The following is a 23615-nucleotide window of genomic DNA, read 5'->3' as shown; positions in this document are numbered from 1 at the left end:
TGCAAACTCTTTAGATAGCTCAGTAGAATAAGCACTTGCCTGGCAAGTGCAAGGTCCAGAGTTCAATCCCAAGTACTAAAAAAAAAAAAAAAAAAAAAAAAGGAAAAAAAGAAAAAAAACAGAATTTATTCTTTCATTTCTGGCTTTCTTTGCTTATTTTTAGTACTGGGGATTGAACTCAAGACCTTGCACTTGCCAGGTAGGCGCTTATGCTACTGAGCTATCTCCCAGCCCCCTGATTTCTGGCTCATTTCACATTGTTTCAAGAATCTCTTTATCTTCACAGAAAATGTCCCTAAGTATATTATAACTCAAGTGATCAATGACTATGGTTGAAGCCCCCCTGCCCTTTTTTTTTTTTTTGTGGAACTGGGGATTGAACTCAGGCCCTTGCGCTTACCAGGGAAGCGTTTATTCCACTGAGCCATCTCCCCAGCCCTTTGAGCCCTTTCTTATATGCCCCTTTATGTTAATAAATTTGGTCACAGCATTAATGAGATTGACTTTTGCCTCTTTCTGATTAAAGATGAGTTTTAATGCTGCCAATGCCTTGATATTGATCAAATCTCTGACTGTAGTTGGATTTTCAGACATATTCAAAAATACTTTCAAAACAAGATATCGGGGGCCAGGGATATAGCTCAGCAGCATAAGCGCCTGCCTGGCAAGCTCAAGGTCCTGAGTTTGATCCCTGCAACCACAAAAAATAAATAAATAAATAAATTAATTAATTAATTCTGGTTTTATGATTTCCCTGAGAAGGCAAATGGAGAAGCTCTGAAAAGTAACTGGCAATGATGTGGTGATGAACAGAATCAGTAGTCAGTTGCTATCTTGGTTACTCTTCTGTCATTGCTGGGACAAAGTACCCAATACCCAAAATTAAAGAAGGAAAGGTTTATTTATCTCACAGTTGGTAGAGGTTTCAGTCCATACTTGGCTGACTCCAAGGAAGAGCAGCACATAGCAGAGGGCAGCAGTTTGTGGCGTGGAAAACAGCAAAGAGCAAAGGGAGGAGCCACGGCTGAGGCAGCTAGCTAAACTTTCTCCCCTCCTTGCATTTGTATGCACATTATCTGGCCCAGAGCAAGTGTAGCACTCACACCCATAATCCCAGCATTGGATGCTGAATTAATCACAAACTCTAGAAGCAGTCCCATGACTGCATGAGGCTTTGGAGGGACAACTAGACTCAAACCATAACAGTTGCCTATGTGTCTTTAACCCAGTCTGCTGTCCAGGTGAGTTCAAAGGGAAAGACACAGTTTCCTTACACATATGCTTAATGTATAATTCAATCTTCCTTGTCTTTCATCCCCAGAAAGAGGATTCAGAGTAATTGCAGTCTGTTTCCTCCTTTCAGGAAGGAAAGCTGAGCAAGCTTTTAATAAGTGTCACTGCACCCACTTCGTTAATGAATTCTTGGGCAAATGAATGAACATTATGCAAACCCATTGCAATCTGTGTTATTTTATGAATGAGAAGATCAGTGGTTTTACTTAAGTATTACTTACTAGTTTTTCAAATTCTTAAGAATCCAAATAGCATTCCATTTTGCAAGGTCAAGCAGATGGCTTAATCTCATTTGCTTCCCTGATACTAATTTGCTCTCTAATTTCCTCTGTGGTCTGGATGCAAGGGTCAGAACCAAATGAGGACTCAGGAATAGACTGTGAGCTTGAGAAAGTGTTCCTAGAAGAGCAGGCTGCTGCAGAAAAAAAATGCATATTTTCTTCAGGTGAGGAAACAACATATAAAGAAGGCTTTGCCTCAGCTGGAACCTGGGATCTAAATCCTACTGCTGGTGTTACAGCAGGGGCTTTGGGCCAGATAGGCACCTCAGACCAGTTCTTGGATCTATTTTTTTTTGCTTAATTTTGTTCACAGGCTAAGGTTTCACAACCTTACCAGTCTTTCAGAATGAATCCTGGACTTTCCAGTGACCAATCTATGCCATTTCCCCCAGGTCCATACCTTTTTATTTCTGGAGACTTCTGAGCCCACAGAAGATAGAGCAGGATTGAAAGAGCTGAACTGCATTCTCTAACTATGAAGCCTTTCTGCAGCATGGTGGCACAGGTGTCAGTTTTATGCACATGCCTGTTGTGAGAGCATGGACAGCTCTAGAGGTTAGACTCCTACCCTTCCAAAGAGTCCATCCACCTCCAGAGGAGAGCCTCTTAGATAATTCTGTTCACAAATAGTGTCTGTTGACTGGAGACAGAATGGGGATATGAAGACAGAAAGGAGCATCCTGGGAGAACATGGATTGATTTAGGATAACCCTGGAGACTTGGGACTTTTTTCATTTGTGTCGATACAGGAGGACATCAGAGTTCTTCCCATCAGCCTTCATTCTGAAGGCTCCCCATTGGTCCTTCTTGGCAAACCCTGTCAAGTTCCAGGCATCAGGGAAAGAATTCATCTCTAAATGAAGTCTCTAGTTAAGCAGATCCAGAGCTACACATGGTAATACCTTCTGGGGCTGGGACTTTGCCTTTCACAGTCAAGTTCAGGTAGGCATAAAGGACATTTGAGGACTGTGGTAGTTGATGCATTGTGTCAACTTGATGTTGGAAGCTTGGCTGGATCAGCTCCATGGGGTTCCAGGCCATGGGGGCCTGGGGAAGGCCTGCCCTGGGGAGCAGTTGGTTCTGTCCTGGGGCACTATTGGGCCCAACTTGGGTGCTATTGGGCCCACCCTTGGGTATGACAGGGCCACCCCAGAGTGATTTAGCATGAAAAGCATTGATAAAGGTGATGAAAGTAGCTGCCCCGCTCCACTTCCCTGGAGAAGTCCCAGTCTTCCTCGTGCCACTTTGCAGCTATGCCACTTCGGAGGAGGCAGCCACCATGAACTGTGCAGTTTGCCTTGGAGCCAGCGGCGTATGGACTGAAACCTCCACAAACTGTGAACTAAATAAACCTTTCTTTCCTTCAATATGAGTGTTAGGTATTTGTCCCAACAACGAGTGAAAAGTAACTAAGATAGAATTTGGTACCAGAGAAGTGGGGTTGTTGTTGTGGCTAAACCTGACCATGTGGATTACTAGCTTTTGGGAAATGGCTTATGGGAAGAGATAGGAAAGGTTTGGAGATGTTTCCTACAAGCAAAACCCTGGAACAGGTTTAGCTGTTCTGTTTGGGAGATTCTGGTCAGCGCTCAGACCAGAAGACTGGGGAGGTTTCTGCTAGAAAGAAGGACTGTATTGGTTGTTGGACTGCAGATAATTGGTGATATGGCTTGGCAGAAAGTTTGTCTGCATTTTGCTTCTGTCCAGAGACTTTGCTGAGACTGCAATTAAGCACAGTGGACTAGTTAATTTTGCAAAAGAAATCTCAAAGCAGCCAAATATTGAGGCAGTGGCATGGCTATTGTTGGGGGCTTTTAGCCAGATTTATGTTAAGAATCAAGAACAAAGAGTTCAGAAGGATGATTTAAAATGTTATGAGTTTGTCTAAAAAGGAAGCATCAGGAAGGCTGTGGACTCTGAAGAGAGAGCTGAGAGGATCTCCACTGCAAAGAAGGAACAGGAGAGTAGACAAGATATCCTGAGGGCATCACAGGAGGTGGCAGGTTCTCTTCCTTTTCAGCCTCAGAATTGAAAGGGTGAGGAGCTTTGCTTTGAGGAGAAAGCTGCTGAACCCCATGTTCCAGAATGGAGGCCGCGGCCACACCAGATTACAGAATGGCACTGACATAGAGAATTTGTTTCTCAGAATCAGGGTCAGAGTGCTTAGAAATCCAAGCACTCAACCTCTACAGCCAAGAGAGAAGAAACCCTGGGTACTGCTCCAGCTGGCAGCAGTCCTTGACATTATCCACGAGACATTGGTTTTAGGCACATGCAGAATGCAGGAGTTCTGAGGTTAAGAAGGCTTCCACCTAGATTTCAGAAGGCCTGGGAGGCCAGGCAGTGTGCTCCTGAGAGGGCAATGTGTAAAGCTGTGAGTGAAATGCCTATTCAATGGAAGCCTCAGAAGTTTGAAAAAGCTAGGAATGTGGATGGTCTAAGGAAAGCTGCAAAAAGGGAATAAAGCAGGCTTAAGAGAGAAGCCATGGGAACTACCAGCAGAAGTGCTATAGGGGTGGAGTTTTGTAAGGCTTTTGGAGCTCATAACTCACTACAGATTGCTTTGAATGTTTCACATGAGACTACGGGCCTTAGTGTTTGCCCTTCTGGATTTTAGACTTGCCTTGGTCCAAATTGTTGGTATCCTGCTGTGTGTACCTTTTGGAATAGCAATATTTATCCTATGCCTTTCAATGTTGGGAATGTCTAACTTTTCACTTGTACAGGGACTTACAGCTAAGAGTTTGCTTTAGGTCTTGGAGGCTTGAGACTTGGAATTTTTCAGCATTGCTGAAACTGTTAGGATTTTGGCAACTCCTAGAGATGGACTAAAATGCCTTTTGCATAAAGGGATGTGCTATAGGTCTTTGGGGGGCCAGGGACAACATGTCTTGGTTCTGATATTATACTTTGTTCAAGTTGTAAAATGTTAATAAGCATGTCTGTGTACCTGGAAACTGGCTTAAAGAAGTGTATATGTAGTTACCAAGTTGACAAGGGGTAGATTGTTGTACTTGATACATTGTGTCAACTTGGTATCTGAAGCTCTCTCTGGTTCTGGGCAGTGGAGCTCTGACCTAAAAGGTGGGAGGGCCTGCTCTGGGGCACAGTTGGTTCCACCTTGAGGGTGCTATTGGGTCCACCCTAGAGTGTGATGGTGCTGCCCCAGAGTGACTCAGCACAAAAAGTGTATTTAAAGGAGTTGAGGAAGGCTGCTGCCCACCCCGCATCCTTGGAGAAGTCCTGGTCTTCATTGTGCCACTTTGCAGCTGTGCCACTTTGGAGGAGCTTGATCTTAACAGCCATATTGCTTCGGAGGAGCTCTGATCTTCGCAGCGGAGCACCAGTCTTCATGGTCAGCGTAGCAGGAAGAGAGAGTCTTGATGGATGCCGCAGCTGCTGCTCCTCCTCTGCTCTTCATTGTTTTCTGCTGCCATGAACAGCTGCCATTTGCCTTGGAGCCAGCAGAGTATGGACTGAAACTTCCACAAACTGTGAGCTAAATGTTTCCTTCGTTAATTTTGGGTGTTGGGTATTTGTCCCAGCAACAAGTGAAAAGTAACTAAAACAAGGACCATTAAGTCTAGCTTCACAGTCTTCTTTAACAAATGGCAGTATTTCAGAAAGTTTGTTCCTCACAAAGTGCAATTTAAAAAGTTTTGGCCCTTAGTGTATAAGAATTTGTATGCCTTCATGCCCCTCTTTCTGGGCAGAATGAACAAAAGAGGGAAAGGGCAAAGCATTTAGGAGTTTTCCTATCTTTCCTTAGATACCTAATTTTTGCTTATCATATTGTAGGGTGACACTCAAATGTAGGAACAAAGCAAAGATCACTGTTTTCCCTTGAGCAGAGTTGTTTATATTTGTATTTCTGGAAGCTGAATAGTTTTGGTAAACCTAAGCCCTGCCTTGTCATTTCTCAGTTAACTTTATTCTTTCTACTTCAAGTTGGGAAATAAATTTTGTTGGCCAGGTGTATAAAGTTTTGGGAAGAATCCTGGACTTGATAGACCGAAGAACCCAAAACTGTGCCTTGTGCACAGGTGTGTTCAGCATACACATGTGTGAGGGTGTGAGGCAGGGTTGTCCCTAAATGGACGGCCCTCTGGCTTCATCACAGCCTAAAAGGCTGAGTGGCTCCAACCACTTTGCCACTTTGCTACTTTGGTGGACTAGGCATTAACACAGAGGCCATAATCCAGGGAAGGATGGAAAGACAAAGCCAGAGGAACAGGGAAGTGAGCTATAGATAACAAATTAATTTCCATAGTATTGGAAAAACAAGCAGGTCTTGTTAAGAACCCTCTCAAAGTGCTGTACAATTATCAGTCCTTAATGGGAATGCTTTGTCAAAAAACCCAATACTTGACTCAAGAGTTTTCTTCTCAGTGTTAATAGGTCAACTTAAATATTTGGTTGTCTGTGAGTTACATGATATTAAATACTGCTTGAAATAATTGGGTCATGCTAGGACTTTGGGATTATTTTTTAGTCACTATTTTATTCACTGTAATAGAATTTGATTTTCCTAGAACCAAAAGTTCTTGCAGTTTTATTAAAGTCCACATATCTATCAAAATTCAGAATTCACACTTATTCTTGAAAACAATATAGAGAATTGTCTAGTTCACATTTCAGAGAAACGGGACAGATGAATTACCTTGTCATGAGGTCATACCGCCAGGGGTCCTGGAAGTGAGCTGTGATTGCTTTTGGAATAAGCAGTCTCAGGGCAGATAAGTGCAGATGTGGTCAGCGTGGAGGGGGCTTGATGTTGATCTCCACTGGGCCCCACCCCACCCCAAGGTGCCAGGAGGGTACCTAGAAGAGGCCCCAGCTTTTAACCACCTTCTCTTTGCTATTTATTTATTTTTATTTGTTTATTTACTGTGACCAGCTCAGTGCACCCTGGGGGCGGGGCTGGCCCTGCATGTGCTTCCGGGGATCTAACCACGGTCCCTGAGCGCTTGCCTAAGCTTGCCTGAGCAGGCGCTTTAGACCACGAGCTATCTCTGCAGCCCTCCTCTTGGCTACTGGCAGTCCTTCTTTCATGCTGCTTTCTCTGCCGTCTTTCATCATGACTCTATCCTGCTCATGTCTACATAGTGTCTGTAAGGTTGGAAAGGTACTGCTTTGGGAGCCCATGCCAGGCTGGCTCCACATCCTATCCCACGCACAGTGGCTCCCTTCCCTAAATGAGCCTGTTTAATGAGTCAAGAATATTCCATTAACCAAACAAGTACAGCTGCCAGTAGGAACGTGCCAAAGAAAATAAATGAAAACCTGTCTACTTTGTACTGTTTTGATGGGCAATCTTTTTAAAAAATCATGGTGCCTGGTCTGTCTCCTCTCAGGTTGTAATATATTAGAACAAACTTACCCAGAGAGGCCTGAGAATGGATGTTTTCGTGCTATGACAATTCACAGCCCAGTTTTTATAGTACTTTATACTTTTCTTAGAACCTGAGGCACTGTCTGGGAAGAAGTTACATGTTTCAAGAGCTGCATTAACTCTTTGGAGTCAGTGGCTTGCAAATCCAAACAGTGAATGCAATTACAACAGCAAAGCAAGATTATTTTAAAGTAGACTCTATTGAGCCATCCTCATAATACACACTCTTGCACTGCTTTGCGACAAGTGTGTGTCACGTGAGTTTGAAAAGGAGGAAAACTCTAATATCATTCAGTGACTGGGATCACTCTTTGCTTAAACCAATTTTGAATTCTCTTGGTAGAAACAGGGTGCTGGAGGTCAGAAACCTGGCATGCAGCTGGCTCCTCTGTTCTGCTTACAGACCGAACACAAGGGGCTGTTGGCGGCTAAGCGCCTTTCTGGAGGCTTCGGAAGGAATCCGCTTCCAAGCTTCTTGGGTTACTGGCGGAATCCAGTTCCTTGTGGTTGCAGGACTGAGGCCCCCCTTTCCTAGTGAGCTGGGTGTGGTCCTAGAAGCTTCTCAGGAGAAAGTCCTGCCAAGAGAAAAAGTCTGTCAGAATTTAAAGGAGAGAACCTAACACTTGTGAGTGGAGGCCTGAGCTCAGGGACCATCGAGGGATCCCACAGTTGTGGTTTTCTTGTTTTGTTTTTGTTTGTTTTTAAAACAGGGTCTGGGTAAGATTGCCTAGGCTGGTTTTAAGCTTGTGATCCTCCTGCCTCAGCTTCCTGATTAGCTGGAATCACAGGCATGTGCTGCCACCACCTGGTTACATTCGTGGATTTTTGTTGCAGTGTGTCCTCTGGTTTGCTATTGGAGGGTCCTTCCAGTTCCCCTCAATTATTTTATGCTGTTCCCACTTCAGAAACTCCTTAGGGTTAAACAGTGCTGGGGATTGAACCCAGGGCCTTGCACATGCTATCGAAGTTCTCTCCTGCTGAGCTACACTGCCAGCCCTGGAAGTGAGTTTGCATCTGGGAGATTGCAGTTCTTTGGGCAAACTCCAAATACTGTTAAAGATTGAAACCTTTTAAAAATTAAATCCTCTATTAGACAAGATTGTTTTCAGATTATTTATTTTTGTGGTACCGGGGGTTGAACTCAGGACTCCGCACTTGCCAGGCAAGCGCTTATTCTACTGAGCCATCTCCCCAGGCCCTCTTTTCAGATTTCTTAAAAAACAGTTTTATTGAGCTATAGTTTATATGTCATAAAATGCACCATTTTAAGTTCCATTTTGATAAGTTTTGAAAAATTTATATATCCGTGTAACTACCATTGCTATCAGGACATACATTTCTGTCCCCCCAAAAGTCTCTTAGGGCCCCAGCCAGTAAGCTTCCTCCTCCGCCCCACTGTCCCAGGCAACGACTTTCAGTACTTTCTGTCACTCAGCACTCAGTATGTTTTGTTTTCTTTTGTTTTAGAATTTCATGTAAATGGAATTACATACATCTGTATTTATTACTACAATAAATACTATTATTGTCAGGTTTCTTTTACTCTGAGATTTTTGAGTTTCATGCATGTCGTGGGTAACAGTAGTTTGTCCTTTAGTACTGAGTAGTTTTCTACTATGTAAATACACTGCTGTTCCTCTTTTTCTATGATATTAGAATATATATATATCTATGTGTATACATATATGTTATAACTATTTTGCTAATGTGTGTTGCATCTATGTTCATAAAGGATATTGGTTTAGAATTTTCTTATAAAGTTTTTGTCTGGTTTTGGCATCAAAGTAATGCTGGCCATATTAATGGAATTGGAAAGCATCTGGGGGTATTTACTACTATTTTCAAGTGGCTTTCTTGGCCAGCCCTCAGGCACTGCTGGCCCAAGTGGCCCAGCGATGTCCTCCAAGAGCATTCCCACAGGCACACCTACAGCCTGGTCTGTGAAACTGAGTCACCCTCTTGAGTGTGGCTACTTTGGTTCTTCAACACAAAGCAGTAGGCCCTTTCTTCCTTCAGGGTGGCTTAAGAGAATCCCTGCGGGCTGGGGAGATAGCTCAGTCGTCTAAGCGCCTGCTTGGCAAGTGCAAGGACCCAGGTTCTGTCCCTGGTACTACCTGCTGTGCTGGCCTGGCACTAAGCCAGCCACAGAGTCTGGGCATGAGGGTACACACCTGTAACTCTAATGCTGGGGAGGCTGAGACAGGAGGATCACTACGAGTCTGAGCTGTGTAGGGAGACCCTGTACCACATAAATAAATAAATAAGTAAATAAATGATAAAAATAAAAATAAAAAAGATCCCTGCAACCAAGACTGTACTTTGTTTCTGAGATTGGGAGTGGGAGGGGAGCAAGTACTGCAAGGAAGATAGAGTGCTCAGACCTTTAGAATCAAGTTTTGGTCCTGTGTGGGAGTAGGGTGGGAGTAAAGAGATTTTTAAAAAAATGTTTTCTGGTCAGTATACCAAAGGAAAAATTAAAGAAACAACAGTTAGCTTTCCCTTTATTTTATGTATTTATTTTGTATATTTAGTGCAGGGTATACAGGGTCTCACTATATAGATCAGACTCGTAGTGACTCTCCTGTTTTCAGCTTCCGAAGTGCTGAGATTACAGGTGCGCACCACCACTCCCAGTTTCAATCTCCTTCTCAGTGCATCCTGGGGGCGGGAGTTTTCCCTTTAAATGCATCCTGTAGGCTGAGGAGATAGCTCAGTTGAATAAGCACTTGCCTGGTAGATGCAAGGTCCTGAGTTCAATCCCCAGTAATAAAAAAAAAAAAAAAATAGGCCAAATAAGGCTATAAGAGACATAGGACTCTACTCAAAATCAAAAATGCACCCTATAAGCAGACCAAGGAAAATCTAGCCCCATACATAAATTCCTTGGACAGGAATCCTGCACATCACACAATGCTCCTCCCATTTGTCTTTCATAAATGTGGAGACTGTCTATCATCCCCATCCTTCAGAGATAGGCAAGATGTTCGAAAACCACTGCTTTATGAGGGTTGGGGGGCCCCGGCAATTAAAATTCCTGCTGATCATGGTTGGTTCTCTAGCTATCTTGAGTTGGCATGCAGAACAATCTCTCAGGATTCAGCCTAGCAAAATCAGGACAAAGAAGACTTTCTGGTGACTTTCAGCCTAGGACTGAGGTTAAGGCATGATGTCATATAAACTCCCTGTGTGCTATATGATCTTTGGGTGTCTTTCATATTTTTTTTGGGGGGGTGACATATTACAATAAAAATAATATCAATAAAAATGCTCTAATTCATGTTTAAGTTTGTATGTGCATATATGCACGCATATGATTTTAATAGCTGTACAATTAAGGCATCAGTGTATGGAAAGTGTAGTGTACAACATTTCCTTTTTTCATAGTAGACATTAGCGATTGAACCCAGGGCCTCTGAACTGATCTACATCCCTTCTTTGTTTTTCATTTTCAGACAGCATCTCTCTAAGTTGCTAAGTTGCCTGGACTGAGCTTGAATTTATGAGACTCTTGCCTCAGCCTCCTAGGATGCTGGGATTACAGGCGTGCGCCACCACACTCGGCTTTTGTTTGAGAGACTTACTGCCAACCTCTGAAGAGGCTGGAACAAGTTATGCGAGCATAGTCTCATGGAGACCCAAGGACGTTGGTCATCACCTCCAGATCACTCCACTGTAAGCCAGGTATATTGCTTAGATGGGAAATCAGAACTGAGTGAAAGGGTTAGAAGAGCCGAGGCTTTCACTGGTTAGAGTAGTTTGACATTGGATCCAGTGCGACATTTGGGTGAAGCAGTTCCTAGGAGCCAAAGACACAAGATGGTACACAAGGAAGAGCAAACCTCAGGATGGAGAGCAGCAGCCAAGGCTTCGAGAGGTTTTCGTCAGCGTTGGTTGTAGTGCTGGGACTCAAACTCAGGGCCTTGTACATGGTAGGCAAATGCTCTACCACTGAGCTATAGCCATAGCCCAGGGTCTTGTTTTTAAGAGTAATAACTGGAGAGAATAAAAGGGCATGAGACAGGCAGCGAAATCACTGAGTTTAGATTCAGTCTGTCACAAAGTCTTTTTGTGGCCTAGAGCTCTTCAGCAGCTCTCCTTGGTCAGCTGTTTCTTTGGAAACTATACATGAGCTTCCTCATTTCTTCATTTATAACAGGAGTATGATAGGGGTTGATGATTAAATTATGTCTAGATTTCAAGCTCTGAAAACAAATGTGAGGAAATAGCTGTTCTTTGTCTTTGTTTCCTTGTTTTTTTTTTTTTAATGTCCTCTATGAAGTTGCCAGCTGGTCTGAGACATAAGTGGGAAGAGAGAAAGGTGGTTCTACATATGCTTCGAGTGGAAGTAGTGAACAGACACAGCTAAGAAGCCTTTAAAAAGTGATCAGGAAGTCAGGGGTCCAGAGTGAGCTGCTGGGCATTCAGCCCTTCTAGAAACTGCTCTCTCATTCTCTAGAAAGTTCAGGTTCTTATTTAAGGACATGGAGGCTTTCTGCGCTGAATTCTTAAGCTAACTGTGCCTGTAATGCTCTTAATCTTGTAAACAATAATGTAGGCCTTATATGCAATTACAGTAAGACAGGAATATAGAAAGCACTTGGACTCTGAGGAGGACTGTGTGAGCAGCCTCTGCTTCCTTCAAAGAGCCACTTCGTGTCTCCTGGAAGCTTCCTCCCATAGCCCCCACCTCATCCACCTCTACTAACCTCACCCCATACTTGTCTACCCAGCTCTGGGGTGAACAGATACACTGAGAGCATGATCATCCTCTGGCTTCCTGACTGGAAATCTGTCCATTTTGACAGAAAGTATTACAGGAGCATTTTGGAGTAATTTGTACTTTGGAGCTAACCCTTTTCCTGAGTGAAAACAGGAAGAACAGATTTGGTCCTGAAGGGAAAGTAGCCTATTGCTCAGAGTGTCTGCAGACCTTCCGCAGGACAGAGTCCAGTAGTAGCTGCACATACTGGCCCACACCTCCCAAGAGAAACTGCAGGCGCAGGCTGGGGGCCAACCTTGAAATCTTATTGAAGATGCAAGTGTAGCTGCTGCTGCCCAAGGGGAGTGGAGGAAGGTTGAACCCTATGTAAAAGAAGAGGAAGAAGTAAATACATGAAAAGAAAAGAAAAGAAAAGAAAAGGAAAGAAGAGTAAGAAAGCCAACCAAAAGAGACTGTCAAGGATGGTGTGTCCAAGCTCGCTGTGGTAGTACATGCTTCTCATTTCAGTTACACAGGGTCATCAAAAAAATATGGCAAACAGTTACATTTTAGAAAATACATTCTAGGGCTGGGGAAATAGCTTGGTGGTCTAAGTGCCTGCCCAGCAAGCGCAAAGACCCAGGTTTGATCTTGGATACTTCAGGCCGTACCAGCCCTGGAACCCTAGGCACACTGTGTTGGCCACTGAAATCGGGTGTGGTGGCACACCCCTATAATCCCAGTGAGTGATGGGGAGGCTGAGACAGGAGGATCACTAGAGTCCGAGCTGCGTAGCGAGACCCTGTACCAAATAAATGAATAAATCTTATTTTTTAAAAAAAGAAAAAATATATTCTAGTAAAAGACATATTACTATTACTCCCCCTTAGAATTCTCCTCCTTCAAACACATTTACCCCATTGTCCATCCATGACACTTTCTTTTCTTTTTTTTTTGTATTTTAGGGAAGAGTCTACAGGGTGTTCAGGGTCTCACTACTAGATCAGAATTGTAGCGATCCACCTGTTTACAGCCTGGGATTACAGACACACACCACCACACCCACTCTCAATTGCCATCTCAGCGCACCCCAGGGGTGGGGCCAGCATGGCAGGCTCTGCCACTTTCTGAAGCAGTTCTGGAAGTGCACTTTCATGACTGTATTTACAAGGTGTGATCAAAAATATGGTGAATGCTGCTGCCAAGTGTCATCCAATGGAAAGGCAGCTTTGTAAACATACTATGTGTCCACATCTACCTTATTCACTGGATCTGGCCTAACGTGACTTCTGGTTCTTCTCCAAAGTCAAAGTGGCCTTGGGAGGTAAATGTTTTGAGGACACTGAGATGGCCCCGACAGTATAAAAACACTCATGAATGAGAACTTCTGGAACTGCTTCAGAAAATGACGGGAACAGTGGGATAGTGTTTTTGAAGCAAAAGGGACTATCTTGAGGGGCTAATGGCAATGGCAGTATGTCTTTTGCTAAAAGAAAATTTAAACACACACCATAGTTTTTGACCACTTCTTTAACTCAGAAGGCTGAAGCCAGAAGATTGCATGTTTGAGGCCGGAACTGGGGATATAGTCCAGTGGTAGAATTCTTATCTAGCATGTGGAGAACCCTGGTTTCAACACTTCATATCACACACACACACACACACACACACACACACACACACACACACCCAGTGGTGAGGGCCATGGGCCAAGCCTGGGTCATTCTATTGCTTCTCACAGACACAGCCTCTGGTCAACTGGTCATTCTCTCTCTCGCTGTTCTGAGTATCACTGTTTCTAGCCTTTTTGTCTGGGGTGTCCATAATTCCAAGATGCATTAGTGTACTTGTTAGCAGTCTGTCTGATAAATTCCTAACTCGGTGAGATAAGGTATCTGGTCTTGTATTCCTGCCAAGTATATTGTCCCTTACTAATGTGTTCAAACTGCAAAGTGCCTATTAGAACTTCCTGGAGAGAGCCAAGTGACAGGTGCTCGTGTTACAGCTCAGTTGACTTCTTCTAGGCTAAAGACAATAGGTCAGAGTTAGAATCTTTTTAAAAAATATATTTAGTACAGGGTCTAGAGGGTCTCATGACATAGATCAGACTCGTAACGATCCTCCTGTTTTTATACTCCTGTTTTTATACTCCCAAGCACTGGGATTACAGGCTCGCACCACCACACCCAATCTCAATCACCAGCGCACCCCAAGGGCAGGGCCAGCACAGCACACCAGGGAATCAAAGCCCCAGCCCCTGCATCTGCCTATGCAGGTGCTTTAATCCACTGAGCTATCTGGCCAGCCCTAGGAGTTAGGATCTTGATTTCTTCATTTTTTAAAAATAGGCTGCATAACTTTCCACAACGTCCTCTTTGGAGAGAACCACCAAGGCAATATTTCTGCTTCTTGTGCATAAATACAGTTGTCATAGATTCAGATAAAACCCAGCTTGAGGCATCACTCCTAGACTTTCTGAGACCAGTTGGGCCCATCTCCTTTTTAAGGCTCACTGTTTTCCCACTAGGAGGGATGTGGAGTTGGATTCCTAGCCCCAGTAGAACCTAGTTTCTTCTTCCTATTTCCGTGATACCAGAGACAAAACTTTTAAAACAATTAGCCTGCTTGGGTGAATTCTTTTATGTTTCAGTTCGCTAGTCACAGAAAATAAATGGACATGGATTCAGTGTGAACTGTGTCCCTAAGGCTTATCTATGTATTTAAAACATAAGTTCAGTTTTGCAGTTGAGTTTAAAAAAAAAAAAAAAGAGGAGTACTTGGGCTTAATTCAAAATTTACAAACTGTGCAGCTTTTGGATTGCAATGTAGTTCAAATCCCTAGATATTTATTCTTAGCTGTCTTCTGCAGAGAGAAGTTGGGAAATCATTTTCTTCTGTACTCGAAAGGCCTATGAAAAATGGGTTACTTATTCCTTCTCTTCCTCTGGGTAAAGGTGGATGTTCCTAAATTTAGGCAAGTTGAAGTAGATCTTCCTCTCCTTGTCACATCCTTCCTGTTTGGTTCATGATCTGGCAATCTCTCAGGATCACATGGTGGAGGTAATTTTTTTTTTTTTTTTGGGGGGGGGGGAAAGCATTGCAGTTTTTTTTTTTTTTTTTTGCTCAAACTATATCCTACATAGTATTTCCTGAGCCTTTTGCCCTCAGTAGAAGACCAGTGATGAGGTTAATGAGGTGTCAGAGGATAGCAAAACTAACTCCAGTGTTGCGCTTTCCAACTTTTTAATTAGGAGTCCTGATAAATGGTTTGCATATAAAATGCTCTTTTATTGGGTAACACCCCACCCAGCAGGGAGAGGTGAGGAAGTACATGGTGAGATAAGCGAGGTGCTTGACCTCTGCTTTCTCCTGAGATTTTCTAGCTCACAAGCAAGGTCCATCAGTGGCTGCCTGTGAATTTCCTAGAACTTCCAGAGGCTTCTAGGGGCTTCCAGATGCTTCTAGAAATCAGAGGGACCAGTATAGCATGCACCACCCTAGAAACCAGCTAGCTGGGAGCCATCTCTTACCATTTTTTTGGGTAGGCCATTGGTAAAGATTAGTCTCTTGGGGATTTTTTGTATGTATTTGTTGGGTGGTATCTCTTGGGGCTTTTTTGGGTGGGGTGCTTTGTGTATTCAGAGTCCTGAACCAGATAGCTTTCAGGGGCCATCATTAAACAACCTAGGAAACATATAGTGGGAAAACACCAAAGTTTTACCTCCAAGAAGGGCTGTGTGTGCCCCTTGTTGTGTCATGAGAGATGTGTATCTAGGATTTCCCAGAACTTGGGGACATTATCACTTGGGACACAGTAACATTTCTTTTTCCCATGTGAAAAAGTTTGTCCAGGAAAAACATCAAGGCTACAGAGACAAGCATTGTGACTACATGGATGGATGTGATACAGGGAAAAGAATCCCTTCTAGGAATAGAAATATGGGCCCTTTGTTATAATTTTATAAGACAAGCTTTTCAGATAGTGATCTTTGGGCAGTTTTAAGACTTGGAGAAATCCATGGGAAATTGGGGGGTGGAGGGTTGAGAAAGGAAGCAGTTATTAGTGACTACAGGAACAGTGATAGCAATTGGTGACATTTGACCTATTGTACTTTATTTTTAAAATTTGACTTTTAAAGTGCGATATTCTATGAGGTTTTTAATTTATAAAAAAAACCAGGGCCTCACTACGTAGCTCAGACTTATAGTGAACCTCCTGTTTCAGCCTTCCCAGCACTGGGATTACAGGCATGCACCACCATGCCTGGTTTTGGTGTTGGGCTCAGTGCAGGGCCAGCACAGCATTCGGTACCGGGGATTGAACCTGGATCCTTGTGCTTGCCAGGCAGGTGCTTAGTCCATCGAGCTGTCTCCCCAGCCCAGGAGTTGGGATTTTTGTTGTTCATTTTTGCACTAATGAAAAGTCTTTTCTCTAGTGTTGGTAGTTTGTCTATTAAATTTCCTTAATAAGCACTGTAAACACTTAAGTTCAGTCTAGCCTTTTGTATCATAAATTGCTATAGAAATTAAAATTATGAGATTATCTGTGAAGTTGCATTTGCTGTCTTTGTAGACTGAATATAGGGCAAGCTGCTTTTTTTTTTAACACCCCGCCCCCCCCCCCCATATTGGGAATTAAACCCGGAGCCTTCACACAAACACCATGCCTGGTTCTTTTTATTATGACTTATATTTTTCAGATAAATTCACACTAAATTGTTAAATTGCCTAGGCTGGGTGTTCTGGGATTATAGGTATGTACCACCACATGATAGTGATAGTTGTTGTTGTTGTTGAAGGTCTAAAAGCATTCTTTTGCCCCTGAAGTTAACAAATCCTTCCTTTTACCCACATCCTGCCATAACCTTCCATCTAGCCTTAGATTCTCATTGGTTTAAAATCCTTGCTTTCCAGAAAGCTACTAAGTATAAGAATAGAATCTGTGTGTGTGTGTGTGTGTGTAATATAACCTGCATTTCTCAGATCAGTGTCTATAGCTACACTGGCATGTGGTGTCCAGGATTTTGGTGAGGTGTTGTGTTTGGGGGAGGGGCTTCTCAAGGTACTGGAGACTTATCCAAAATCTCTCATGTCTCAGTTTGGCCACACACCTTCAGTTCCAGGTCTGAGTGCATGCAGGGACCAGGCGGGGCCAGTGACATCCCATTCTGGGTGTGAGGCCTGAGTCTGGGGCTCACACTGACCCTCCAAACTCAGACCCCATCACTGTAGTGGAAGGTATGACACAGAGGTACCTTTGTATCCCCAGATCATCAGAATCTTTTCCTTGAATAGGAAATTCATCGGCACTGTATTTTGGGAGGCTTCAAAAATTGATTGGGGGGCCAGGGAGATGGCTCAGTGGAATAACCACTTCCCTGGCAAGTGCAAGGGCCTGAGTTCAATCCCTGATTCCACACACACAAAAAAAAAAAAATTAAAAAAATTGATTAGGCACTCAAAATAATGGGAGAGGCCCAGGCACTTAGCTCAGTGGTAGAGCTCTTGTCCGGTGAGTGTGAGGCTCTGGGTTTGGACCCTAGACCTGAAGCAAGCCAAATAACAAAAAACTGGAACAGGTTAAACTGGGTTTGGCACTGGTCTTTTCTTGTATTCTGCATCTGTTCCTCCCAGCTGCTCCTGGGGAAAGTACCCTCGGGGTTTCCGTGCTACAGCACAGCAGGTTCACCCCAGGTCTGATTCTCGACCCTTCTTTCTCAGCACAGGGAAAGTATTCAGCCACATCGCAGGGTTTTGGTTTCTAAGAACCTAGGTGTCCACCTGCCGGTGAGTGGGCTGCACATTCCATCACATTTTTGTCAGCATTTTGGATCTTAGTGGCATTGCAATTTTGTGGGCATTTGTTTGTTTTGCTTTGTTCTGTTTAGACGAGGTCTCACTGTGTAGTGCAGGCTACCCTCGAACTTGCTGCATAACCCAGGCTGGCCTTGAGCAATCCTCTGCCTCATGTAATTTTGCTTTTAATTTATAAATCAACCCAATGTATATTTATGCATCTGTTTAGGTTTAATAGCTGTGTGAGAACTGTACACATCAAAAGTTTATACCTAGTTTTATATATTTGTGTGTATTTTGGTAATATTATAATGAAATTGGCTTATGTTAACACTGGCAGTCTTCCGTATTATGTCATTAACACCCTGAGCACATTAACACTGTTTACTTTAAATAAAATCCCTTAATAGCCTAAGAGACGGGACGTATTTTGATGGACTTGGAATGAAAAGGTAATGAGGACGCTCAAAGCATAAGTTAAGAAATGGCGCACAGTTGGCTACACGGTGCCAGGGAGAAGGTGGTTGGTGGTTATTTTCTCGCAGCTCTTTAAAGTCAGATTTTTCTCTTTCCTGGATACTATTACTGTGTTGAAAAGCCTCCTTCTACTACAAATGCTGCCTAAAGCTCATCCCCTTTGCCTCCAGCTGTTTCCAAGATTCTCTGTGGTGTCCTTCCTTGTCCTGTGTAAATGTGGACATGGACCCTGTGTAGGACGCCCTGAACTTCCTGAGCCTTAGGACTCCTGTCTCCCATCAAAACGCAAGCTTCCCAGTGACAGTCCCCATCTCTCCTGTCTCCCTCTCCTCATGCTGCATCTCCTCCTCTCCACACCTCTGCACCTCTTATTTATCTGACCTTGTCCCATTCTGGTAAATTTCCTTAGACCGACCTACCTTTCTTTCTTTCTTTCTTTCTTTCTTTCTTTCTTTCTTTCTTTCTTTCTTTCTTTCTTTCTTTCTTTTTGGTGGAACCAGGGATTGAACTCAGCCCCTTGCGCTTGCCAGGGAAGCACTTATTCCACTAAGTCATCTCCCCGGCCTCTTTCTTTTCATTTTTATTTTTTTATTTTTTTTCATAATTTCATTGAGAAACAAATAGCAATGAGACAGTTTCAAATCAAATTGGTAGGACGGTTTCAATAATTAACACATTGCATACATTCTTCCTAGTGGTTAATTGCTGTAGAAGATGTGGACTTGATATCCTATTTACAAACATCATTAGAACAAACCCCTCTATTCATTAAGAGAATGTAAGTATATATCTATCCTAGCCACTTTGAATACACAGGTACAAAATGAACATTCATCTGTATCCCCCCTTTTTTTGTTAAGTTCTGTTATTTGAATATTATAGGTATGTAAACTCAGCAAAATATTCTAAAAGAGTCCAGTAGCTCATAATAGTATTGGGTCTTCTGCTTGACTGGCAATGTCAGAAATTATTGATCTGAGTCCCCTACAGCTCAATATAACAGCATGGCTTTACTTCTTATACTTCGTTTTTATACTTTTCTACTGGATGGTTAAGACCAAGGTAAAGCAGGACCTATGCAACAAGAGTTGTAGCTTTTGGGTCTGATAAGGTCAGTGAAATCCCCTCAGGATTTATCGTGAGATCCTGTACCTCAGATTGTAGAACCTTTGTCAGTGTCAGCCATGTGGATGAGTCACGGCCATTGCTTGGCCAATGTGCTCTCTGTGAAAGCCTTTTCTTTTCATTTCTAAAGCTTTAAAAAATCATGACAAATATCGATTTACATTAGTTGTACAAATTAATATTAAACCTCCTCCTCCATATGCATCCCATGTTTTGATCCTGCACACCCTCTTACTGCTCTCTTGCCTTTCCTGCCTCCACCCCCTCCTTCAGACCCGTTTGTTTACTCACATTCTCTTCAGATTTTACCATAATATTTTATCCATGTTAGTATTTTTTATGGAGGAGAGAAATATGTTTTATTATTTACTTTCAGCTAAAGTTTTAGGTATACATTACACACCCCATGTGTACCATACAGCTAGGTGACTCTCGATGAATAGTATGCACCCATGGAACACCACACTCAAAATAAAGAACATTTACACTGCCCTGTCAGGGTTCTGTCTAGATGGCTCCCCAGAGCCTCATGCAGTAACAAGTGAAGCTTTTCAGAGGTGGCTGGATATAGAGTTGTCATGCTGGGATTGATTCATGGTGCCATGCTAGGATTAAGGCTGCCCCATTCTGGGTGTGAGCTTTATCCACCGCAGGGCAGGCAGCCTGGGTAGAACCTAAGGGACAGAAGGAGCGCTGCTGGTGTGGCTTGCTGCCTTGCTTCTTCACTGCTTGGCACCTTGCCACCTCCTGCCTGTGCAAACCGTGTCCCCTCTGCCAAGCCACCCTGCCTTGGAGCCAGCCAGTTATGGACTGAAATCTCCACAAACTGGGAACCACAATAGACCTTTCCTCTTTTAACTATGGGTGTCAGGTATTTTGACTTAGCCGTAAGAAAAGTAAGTAAAACAACCCCTGAAAGTGTCCTTGGATCCCTTTAGGAAGTTTGCAGCAAACATTTCTTCAGCTGTTTTTCCTTCCTGCTTCTCTCTCTCTCTCCTTCCTCTATAATTCCACTTACATATATATTCTTCTTCCAGGTTTCTGAAGTCTCATTTCTTTCCCATCTTCATTCTGTCTGTTGTTTGGATCTGGCTTCTTTATTGCTTTAGCTTCATGTCCACTGATTCTATATTTTACTATCCTTAATTTTTGATGGGACCCCATGTAATGTACTTTTTAAATTAGGAGGTTAAAACATTTCTTTTCAGCCCTAGGCTTTCCTGATTTTTTTTTTATGCTGCTTCTTAGTTTTCATTTCTCTAGGTGAATTCCTAGCTATTTAGTCAACATAACACTCTTTTCCTTTAAAGTTCTGAACATATTTGTAACAACTACTTTATTTTTTATTTTTTAAAGAGAATACAAAATAGTATTAAAACAAAAAACTACAAGTGATACAGAATTTCACTTAACAAAGTAATATGAATTTCACAGTACTCGTTGTAATACACAGTGTTGTATCTTCCAACCAGTTATTCATATTACCACATATATGCATGTAAAATTGGAAGAAGAAAGGAAAAAGAAGGAAATGTATAAGAAATTAAGAAGAGAAAAAGTACAAACAATTGGAAAAAAGGAGACAAGACAAACTAAATATTATCTGCTCCTTTCCATAGACCAGCAGAAATGCACAGTACAGTTGTCCAAACTACGCTGCTTATAGTCACAGATAAGTCTCTTTCCTGTACTCCCTCTCCTGTCCTCGTCTTACTCAACTTCCTTTTGAGTAAGTTCATTCCCCTTTCCCACTATCTATAGTACCCTTCAGAAGCAATTTCTCTTTCAGGTTCTCACACCAAGAAGACAATACCATGTTTGCACATGCAGGTCTGATTTATTTCACTTAAGAGTGTGGTCTCTAGTTGCACCCATTTACTGATAAAAGACTCAAATTTATCCTGTTTTATAGTTGAATAATACTCCTTTATTTAAAAATACCACATGTAGGCTGGGAGATAGCCCAGCAGTTTGAGCACCTGCCTGGCAAGTGCAAGGACCAGGGTTCGATCCCCAGTACTGCATGTCACACTGGCCTCATGCCGCACCAGCCACTGAAACCAGTCATGGTGGTGCATACCTATAATCCCAGCCCTGGGGAGGCTAAGACAAGATCACTACAAGTCTATGCTGAGTAGTGAGATCCTGTACCAAATAAAAATCCCACATCTTCTTTGTCTGTTCTTCAGTTGATTGGCATTTGGGTTGTCTCTGGGATTTAGCTATGACAAACTGCACTGCTATAAATATGGGTGCACGTATATTGCTGTGGTCTGAGGTTTTCAGTTCTTCTGGAAAAATAGCCAGAAGGGGAATAGCTATCTTGAATGGGACCTCCAATCTTAGGATTTTAAGGAATATCCACACTGATTTTCATAGTGGTTGTACCAGTCCGTACTCCCACCGACAGTGGAAAAGGCTTCCATTTTCCCCACAACCCCTCCAGCATTTGTTATTGGCTGACTTCTTGATGTTGGCCATTTTGTCTGGGGTGAGATGGAATCTCAGTGTTGTTTTAATTTGCATTTCTCAAATGACCGATGATGTTGAACATTTTTTCATATATTTACTTTCTATTTGTATTTCTTCCATTGAGAAGGTAGCAACTGCTTTAATCCAACATCTGGGGCCACTCAGAGTCAGTTTCCATTGGTTGCCTTTTCCCCAAGCGTAGACCACCACACTTTATAGAGTGGCTTTGCCTGCCTAGTCTGTTGGGGTTGAAAGTTGAACCATGTATGGCCGCTGTAGATTCTGTTGTGTTCCTCTGAGGATCACTGAGTTTTTGATCTAGTAGGAAATGAATTGTTCTGAACTCTACCAGCGAACTTTGTCACTGCTGTGACACACAGTAGCTGCTGTCTCTGTTCTGATGGCTTCCCATTGCTGTGCTCTTTGTCTGCCTTTTGGCACTTTTCCCTGTTTCTGTGTCATTTGGTGGTTAGCCAAGAATTTCAACAGAGATGGAAGATAATGTTTTTGTGATTTTCTTACTTCCAGGGGTTCTCTCTCCCTGCTTTGCAGCTGTTTGGCAGATTTTGAGTTCTAAGTCTTGACAGTTAAAGCCTAGACAATTCAAACTTTCTGCCATGTGACTTGTGTATGGTTGAAAAAGTGGCTTAGTTTTAAAAAATAAAAGGGGGGGAGGTGAACGTACATGGCTCTTATTGACGAGCAGATATTTCTGGTTTCTGTCCACTTTTATGCCAGGTTCTTCTTCAGGGTCTTCTACCACAGCTGTGTAGTTTAGCTTCTGGCCAGGGATGTGGGAAGAATTTATACTCAGTTTTATGCTCCTGTGGTTTTTTTCCCTTGCCAGTATTTTTCCTGTGTATTTCCAGCCACTTTTGCAGCCTTGAACTCTGATCTCTGACACCGCAGGCAGGCTGTGGTTTTCCACCACTATTTTTCACAGCTATCTCTGTGAAAGCCAGGCTTTACTCTCAGGCCAGGACAACACAAACTCAGAAGTCTTACGTCTTTCTTTGATAGTTTTGGAAATTAAATTCCCTTGATTTCTCTCTAGAATCTTTGAGTAGTTGTTTGTATTAACTGATCTTCGGGGTTTTTTGTTTTGTATTGTAGGACAGGGTCTACAGGTTCTATAGGGTCTACAGGGTCTCCAGGGTCTCACCGCATAGATCATCAGACTCCTAGTGATCCTCCTATTTATAGCCTCCCAAATGCTGGGATTACAGGCACACCACCACGCCCAGTCTCCGTGGCAGTCTCAGCGCACCCCGGGGGGCAAGGCCGGTAGGGATCGGACTCCTGGCCCCTGCGACTGCCTAAGCAGGCAGCTTTAATCCACTTGGGACCTTGTGCTTGCCAGGCAAGCACTTATTCCACTGAGCTATCTCCCAAGCCCTCCATTAGATTTTTTTTTTTTTAAAAAACATGATAAACTTCATTTCAGAAAACTCATCACATTCTCTGCAAACCTCCATTAGATTTTTAATTCTACTATTTTGATTTCTTGCTTGAAGTTCTACTTGGTTCCTTTTTGAAGAAAATCTGCCAGTCAGCCCTGTGTTTATGACAGCCTTTATGTTTCTCACATTTTAAGTCTCTTTTGAAAAATATATTTGATAATTATAAGGATACTTATATGGCATACCAGTCATTAACACACAATCCTTCCATTTTCTGAAGGTCTTGAATGTTCAGGAGTGCAGTTGTTGTTTCTGTTTTCTAAAAGTTTGTTTTGTTTTTTATTATTTATTTATTTATTTATTTTTATTTTTATTTTTTTTGATACAGGATCTCACTATATAGTCCAGGCCAGCCTTGAACTCATCATATGGCCCAGGCTGGCCTTGAACTCGCTGCACTCTTTCTACCTCAGCCTGCTGAGTGCGGCGATTACAGGTGTCTTCCACCATGCCTAGCCTTCCTGCATTTAAGTTTTAATACCCTTTTCTGTACCAGAAATCGAACTCAGGACCTTTTACTTGCAGGGCAGGTGCTGTGCCACCGAGTTTAGCCCTGGGATTCTACATAATTTTTGAATTATGAGCTAATGATTAAAGATGCAATACATGCGGGGAAATCA

The 23615-nt window shown here is 42.8% G+C and overlaps 1 pseudogene; it reads right to left on the bottom strand.

Moving 5' to 3' along the window:
• Positions 1-252: 252 nt before the first annotated feature.
• On the bottom strand, positions 253-4928 carry LOC101591473 (annotated as a pseudogene).
• Positions 4929-23615: the final 18687 nt, after the last annotated feature.

Source organism: Octodon degus, unplaced genomic scaffold (genome assembly GCF_000260255.1).
Source record: "Octodon degus isolate 3935 unplaced genomic scaffold, OctDeg1.0 scaffold00185, whole genome shotgun sequence".
Classification (NCBI taxonomy): Eukaryota; Metazoa; Chordata; class Mammalia; order Rodentia; family Octodontidae; genus Octodon; species Octodon degus.
This window is presented reverse-complemented; position numbering and strand designations above follow the sequence as displayed.